Below are 7,830 nucleotides of genomic sequence, written 5' to 3'. Positions count from 1 at the left end.
TCAAGCAAAGTAATAATGAACAATTAATGACTATAAATGGAAAGAACTAGACAAAGCAAAATGCAAAAAGTGCATCCAAAATTGACCTAGAGAAGTGACCGAAGCACCATAATTTGTAGCCCAAAAAAAAAAAAAAAAAATCACTCCAAGATAGCATCCATGGTGGTAAGTCAAAACAACAGTAAAAGACGAATAACACTACATTAAATGGCCACTGTTTCAAGCTTCAAATCAGCACCAAAAACAGTCAGGACAGCCACCTAACACAACAACGCAAACTGTTCCAGCCACTCAAGTCACACGGTCTAGCCAAAATAACGTGCCAAACCAAGGTCACTAAGTGAAATAAAGAAAGGGTTGTCGTTCAATCCAATTCTGCGTGGTTGCCACGTTCACTGCACCAAGTTATGATAAAAGAATGCTACCGTGAAAGGTCTGCATCAAGCACCAAATGGCTTGGGCAAGTTTCGGTCATGAACGCGTGGCTATAGGGGCTAGTTTTGGATTAGACTACACTTGGCAACGCCTAAACATGAATGAGTTGCTGCCACCCTTCCAAAACTTGCAGCAACATTTCAACTACACATGCACCGAATGAGGCTGTGATAATTTCACTTTGTGGCACCGCTTGAGGCAAAAATAGAATGTTGCAGCTTCTAACTCTCACCAAACACACAACTATCACCATGAAATGCAACACGTAAAAATATATTTGGTTGCTCCAAAAATGAGCCAACTGTTGCCAAAATGCTTAAATCAAATATGGCTGCCATCAATTACATAAATCCAATTGGTTGTAGTGAGAGTTACAAACACCGCTCCAAATATTTTTCTACACCAATTGAACATTCTATGATGGTTCCAACCTCAACCTCTTCCAACTCTGATTTCACGTTGCTTGTTGGCTACACATTCATGGCTGGATTTGTTGTTTCAACAATTGGACCAAAACAGACTTGGAATGATGGCTGCACATTCACTTTGCACTGCTTTACTACACCAAAGGGACAAATTAATTGCTGCCACAAAATTACCACTGAGAATACTAAAGAGACCTCGTGGTGAGGACACGTACTTGGCGATTGCCACTGCACCAAATCAAATTCCACTTCCCAATCTGCACACTGCTTGGATCTAATAAATATTGTGCACTAAATGTAGTCCAAGCTGCTTCACCAATTGATGACGTTGCTCGAATCAATTTACACTTGATTACGCACCAAAAATCTTACCTCCACCGCTTGAAAATCTGCTCGATTTAGTGTCCTGCACTGATTGGACCACATAAAGAAACGTTGTTGTAGCAGTCAAATTAGTTGCACCACATACGAATGAAGTTGTTGCACCAAATTAGAACTAAATGAACCCGTACAAGTCTTAGGTGGTCTACTATTGAATAAACCACATTGCTTCCAAGATTGCCATCACATGAACCCGCAAACAAAAATCAGCACGAACTGCACTTTCTCCAATTGCTCCAAACAAATTCTATTCACTACACCAAGGAATCTAGAAAGTGTTGGCACCGCTTGGATTAAAATTTATTGTTGTCATTTGCTAGAATTATCAAAAACTTGGTGCACCAAATTTTTTCGCTTAAGCGAGGGGCTGATGTCGTGCACCAAAGTGACTAGACCAGCTGTTGGTCAATTGCAGAAGTTAGATGAGCCACATCTGGAGTTTCTTGTGCAATAGATTTTCCTGAACTAGCTTAAATTTTCCCAAGTTGCACTGCTTGATCAAGAACACCCTCAAAGCACCAATTCAGAACAACCTCTCAGCACCTCCAAGGTGAAACTTATCTTGGCTTTGCACACCACAAACCCTTCTATTTAGGCTATTGGACAAATTTGTCTCATACATTAGGAGTCAAAGAATACACCAAACTAATGCATGCTTGGCCACTTTCAAACACCACTTCACCAAACTCTATTGCTTCAAGATGGGTCCAACAACCCCCAAGCACGAAGTTTCCACTTTGCACTAGTATCCACCACTTCAAACAACACAACACACAATACCGTGTTCACAAATTTAGTGCCAATCCAACCACATTAGCCAATCGTCTACAGCTTCACCAATTTAATACAAGAATTAAATCTTTAAAAATCTTCACCGAGTCATTTTCGTAAACACCTTATATGCATTCTTAACTCTGCTTTACTCAACTGCAATCAACACAGTCAAATCCTCTACTGCGGCGCGTCTACCAAAACCTCCAATCAAAGATGAAATTGCTTTAGCAACCTACTTTCGATTGGAGTTCCTTCACTTCCGAGGTTTAGAATCCCACAATTGAACCAAGAACAACTATTCGTGGCAATTCAAGACCAGCAAAGACCACAGAATGGCCGTTGGGACAAAGTAATTTTGAATACCGCAACATTGCGCCATTATGGATAAATAAACACTTCCAATCACCAATTCAAAAGCAAGCCAGACGAAGAGTTACGAATACAAGAATAAACGAAGAAAGACGATAGAACCCCAAAACATGAACAAGAACCGTGAACAAATGAATGCCCCACAAACAATTTTGGAACCACAAACAAGAAAATCTGAAACATATCTTAGAAGAACAACTAACTGAGCTCTGATTACCAGATGATGAAGGATCATCTCGGATTTGGGGATGGAAAACATCTTGGACAGAAATGGGTACAAAACCCCTAGAACGAAAATCGACGAAGGGGAAGATGGAGGAGGTCGAATGAATGGAGTTGCGAAACGGAAGGAATTCACGCCACTTGGAGGAGATTCCAAGATAAGTGAGGAAGACACGCCACTTTGAATTAGAAATTCAAAGATAAGGATTAGTGGTTTTGAGGAGAACCTTGAGACTTGAGAGAAAACTCAAATTTTCATATAACTTAAATCTAAATACAAATGTGTCTCACAGGGGCTTATATACTATGGGTCGAAACACCGAAAGGCCCAACACAACTAAATCTCCGATAAAGCCCAAACAAAAACATTACAAAAATTATAAAAGAGTTCCTATTATACGATCTGAAGATAATCTGAGATCTCTTTAAATGGCTTGGGCATGATTCCAAGATTTCTTTTGGTGTGATTGTGATATATATATATATATATATATATATATATATATATATATATATATATATATATATATATATATATGTTTGTATATGTCATTATTTTAATTGTTAGTTCACCCTATCTGCTTGTGTTTGGCGATGATCGTGTACGCGATACATGGGAGCAGATGATGTTATAGGTGGATCTGGTGAGACATAGAGCAGGAGTGGGGCTAGCTGGGAGAGGATTTTTCTCAGAGTTTTACTATTTTATGTATTTTAAGGATTATTTAAACATTTGGATTATTGAACATGGTTTTTGTATTTGAATTTTTAAATTATGAATTTGAGACATTTCACGATGAAATAAAGTTTTAAATTTCCCTCATTTTTGGGAAATGATGTTTTAATAGCTGATGTATTATTAATTTTCTATTTTATTTTAAATTCGTAATATCCGATTGGGATGTTACAAATAGCTGGGGTGTTACAGATTTTAGCACAAACCTTTAGTTCCCTTGATTTACTAAATCCCATGTTCTGATAGGAACAAAATTAATCCAATTCCAAAATCTCAAAAGCACCTAATAAACTATATCAATGTTTTGTCCTTGTTAAAACTTATTTTAGGGAGAAAAAAAATAATCATACCTTATCATATTTCTTGAGTATATTTCTAATTGTAGTGGCATTTATGAGTGCATAAGTGACAAAATCTTTGCTTTCTTGAATCAACGCAATATAGTTTCCTTGCAATTTTCATTTGATCCAAAAGATATAATTTCTGAAACCAAAAGGAAGATGCAACTTCAACAATTTTTGCACGTGTTGGTTAAAACACCCCACTACATTTGAAATTTCATTGAGAAGGAAAGGGAATGGAAGATGGTTCCATCGCACACTAAATACTTATATCAAGTTATCCATGGGTGGAAAATGAACCAAGATACCTTTGTAGGAGCCAATGATGAAGCACCACTGCGAGGTGATTTGGATGAAAAATCAGGCAAAACTAATGTGCATTTAGATATCTCAGATTTCATGCATCAACCTCAACCTTCTTAACCACAAGGTTGATAAACCTGCTGAAAAGAAGGCAAAGAAGAAAGATAAAGAAGCTTTCATAAGTGACCATCAATCTCACTTTTAATTCAAAGGAATATCTCACCAAACTAAATGACTTTCTTTTATATATAATATCTCACCTTTAATGATTTCATCATTGCCAATGCTATTTTAGGATAAAAAACACTCATGTACCAAAGTGATTTACCATACCCCTAATAAAGGCAACACATGCAATGATGTCTTCTAAAAAAAATGTAATAGAAAGATAATATTCAAATTCAGTCTCCATATTTATTTGTAACAAATGCCTTCAAAAAATACCACAATTGCATAAGAGAAAAGCAATTAAAACATAACAAAATAATAAGCAATTTAATAATAATGATAATTAAAGGAAGACACACATCTTAGATGGATTAAGATTCACAACATTAGTTGTTGTGAGATGATGAACCAATTTTGTTTCCACACCCAACTCCTTCTAGTCTTACTTCAACTCCTCCCATCATGTTACCATTAAATTCTAAAATTAATTGAAAAAAAATTATTAATATACAAAACAACATAATTACAAAAGAATTTCTAGAATAAAAATAAACCAAACCGTACTTGTGAAAATCTCCTCAAAAAGCTCAAACTCTTCATTGGCAGTGATACCATCAAATTGAGTAATAATGGTACTTAACCAATTTTGAGCACAAATAAGTGCCTCAACCATTGGTGGATAGTATTAAATGGACTCCCAGAGACAACTATGGAAATAGGGGTGGCTAACACGTCTCTAACCATTCTTTATAGAATGGAAAACCGTGAAGAATTTATTTTACACCAAACCAAAATATCAAGTTGGTCATCACCATCAACAACATATTCATTTATATACCTTTCTAACTTATTTTTTTTCTATCTATCTTTTTCTCTCAAACGCTTCTAAAAAGCAATAGCCATTGCCAAATATTCAGGAATTTCAACAATGGTTAATGCATCGAATTGATGTTTAGGTGGCTGCTCAGGTCCATGTTGTTCATCATTAAGTGATTTGTACCGATCGTACATTTGTTTCAAATTATCTTTAACACAGTTAGTTAATTCTACAACTTTATTTGAATCATGTTTATACACTTCTTGAAAATTCCAAATTACATACCCAAACTTGTAACGAGGATAAAGAATGATACCAAAATATAACAAGTGCATGATGTTATTAACATTATCCCAATACTTGTGATACTTTAGCCTCATGTCATAACTAGTAGGTGCTAATATACAATTCAAATTCATAGTTGTCTTGTTAAGTGCAAAATGAATAGTAGTCATTTAGTGAATGCAATGTGTATACTCACATGCAATGATGTAAAGAAGATTTAGTGGTCTCATAGAAAATTTTTAGAAACTTAACAAAATCTTAGGCATGTTTCCAATCACTAGCAAATGAGGGACCTTCATCACCAAAAAAACCCATATAGCTAGAGTCTTCATTGTCAAGTTTTTCAAAAGCAACTTGAAATTTTGTTCCTGCATTTAACATCATATATGTGGAATTCCACCTTGTGGGAACATCAAGAAACAATAGTTTTTTTGCATTCAACTTTTGAAAACTCTACGCTATCTAAACTTAGCCAATCTTTATGGTGAAAATCTTACAAATCTAACAACAATCTTAGTACTTGTGATTGAATTATGCAACATTTTTAAGCCATTACTCACAACTAAGTTTAGTATATGTTGTCAATTCATTACTAATCCACCCATATTTTTCATTTTTTTAAATATGTAACAACCACATCATTAAATGATGCATTATCAACTGTGAGTGTGGACACATTCCTAACTGAAAACAAACACATTCCATATATAATTGAAAATAATTTCTAGCTATTTTGAACCTTGATAGGACAACAAACAAAGGTTATAATTGTCTACACAAGTTCTTAAAACCCTCACTCTCCACCACCTTAAAATGGTTTTTCATCCACAATGACAAATATAACAATTGCCTTTCGATAAGCTTGAACATTATACTTTTGGGTGGTTGCAAGAAGACTATTATTGTCACCACTTTTAAAGGTGATACTTGTTTAGTTAGGGTCATTAATGGCAACAAATAGATATTTAGGACACAACCTTTTAAGGTGATTAAGAATGTTAGATGTTTCATGTGTCTTTGGATCACATCTATATCGCTTACCACAAGGATTATATGTTGCAATTGAATTTGTGGATTCAAAAGATTTTTGTGACGTGATCCCAATACAAAAGTTGTTTTCTTACCCCTAACATTGGTTTTCACTTTTTTTATATAACATTATGGTCTACTCCTGTATGTTCAGGTTTATTTGTAGGGTTGGGCTTAGCTTGTTGTGAAAATAGAGGCAACTATTACCTATGTATCTCCATTACAATTGTAATGAAGAATTCATAGTTAATAACTACAAATTGTATACATGTATATTAATACTAATACTTATTCCATTCATAATCCAAAGAAATTACAAGGTGCAAGAAATATGGGGAAATGACATACCAATGTCAAACTCAAATTAAGAATAATAGAAATTTCACTAGCCATTTGTAAAACAAGAGTTCTCTTACCACCAACCCGTCTCTTTCCTCCACAATATTTATGTGAATATCTAATCCACTTATGCTTTTTTCATATTAGGAACATTCTTTGTTATCTCTATGCTATGGTACTTTGAGATCTAACACAATAATTGAATGTCTATCACCAAAAGCCTACAAATCAACTCTAAAACAAAAACAAGAAAACAATTCAGAAGGAGAAAAAAGTAAAAATAAGAACTTTTCTGGGAGCGATTTGAGCTTGCTTGTTATGAACCTTCTAATGCAACTCTTTAGTGAGCTTCTCAAACACTTGACACCTTATGTACATAATGTCCTCCTTTCTAGCGACCCTAACCAATTTCTTGGAACAATGTAAGGGGAGGAGGATGAGATCATTGTGACCCAGATTCACACTACTTCTTCTCGTTTCCTGTCCCAACGGCTCCGATCTTAGAGAGGAGGAGCTTGATGCGGTTTTGGACACTTACATTTGTTTCTTTGTGAAAAGGTGTCAGGGAATGCAAAGAAGAGATGAGAGGCACTGGATAAGAGTGTATCAAAAGAAGAAGAATGAAAAAACAGGCATGGGCAACTAGGGTTTGTTCCCTAAGAGAGAGTGTTTTCAATCTTAAAATTTTTATAATAATTAAATAATACCCATAGGTCGGGTATTTGTGAATATTTTTTCCAAGATCCGTATCCAACCATTTAAATCTGTTTTGCTCATTTTAATTTATTTGTCATTATCTGAAATTGTGCAAAACCGACCCATCACTTATTTTTTTCATTCGGTTTGGTCATATGCGGTCGATTCTACACTTTTTGCTCATTCCTAGTTTAAGGCATCCAAAATTCAGGACTCATAGTGTGTCATATGTTCAATAAATCTCCCTTAAATTTCTTACTATTTGATATCTTAGTTTGTTATTTAGTCCATCAGTGAAATGATGGATCTCTTTCATAGGTTCCAATGTTTAATACACTATCTTAGACTACAATTCACATGTTGTACTAGATTCATGACTCTAATTCACACATTACACAAAGAATGCCATTCACATTTTCGTTCCTTGTACGTATGTATGTATTTATATATGTATGTATGTATGTATGTATGTATGTATGTATGTATGTATGAGTGTATGTGTGTGTGTAT

Source organism: Vigna unguiculata, chromosome 3 (genome assembly GCF_004118075.2).
Source record: "Vigna unguiculata cultivar IT97K-499-35 chromosome 3, ASM411807v1, whole genome shotgun sequence".
Taxonomy (NCBI): domain Eukaryota; kingdom Viridiplantae; phylum Streptophyta; class Magnoliopsida; order Fabales; family Fabaceae; genus Vigna; species Vigna unguiculata.
Note: the sequence above shows the minus strand (reverse complement) of the source record.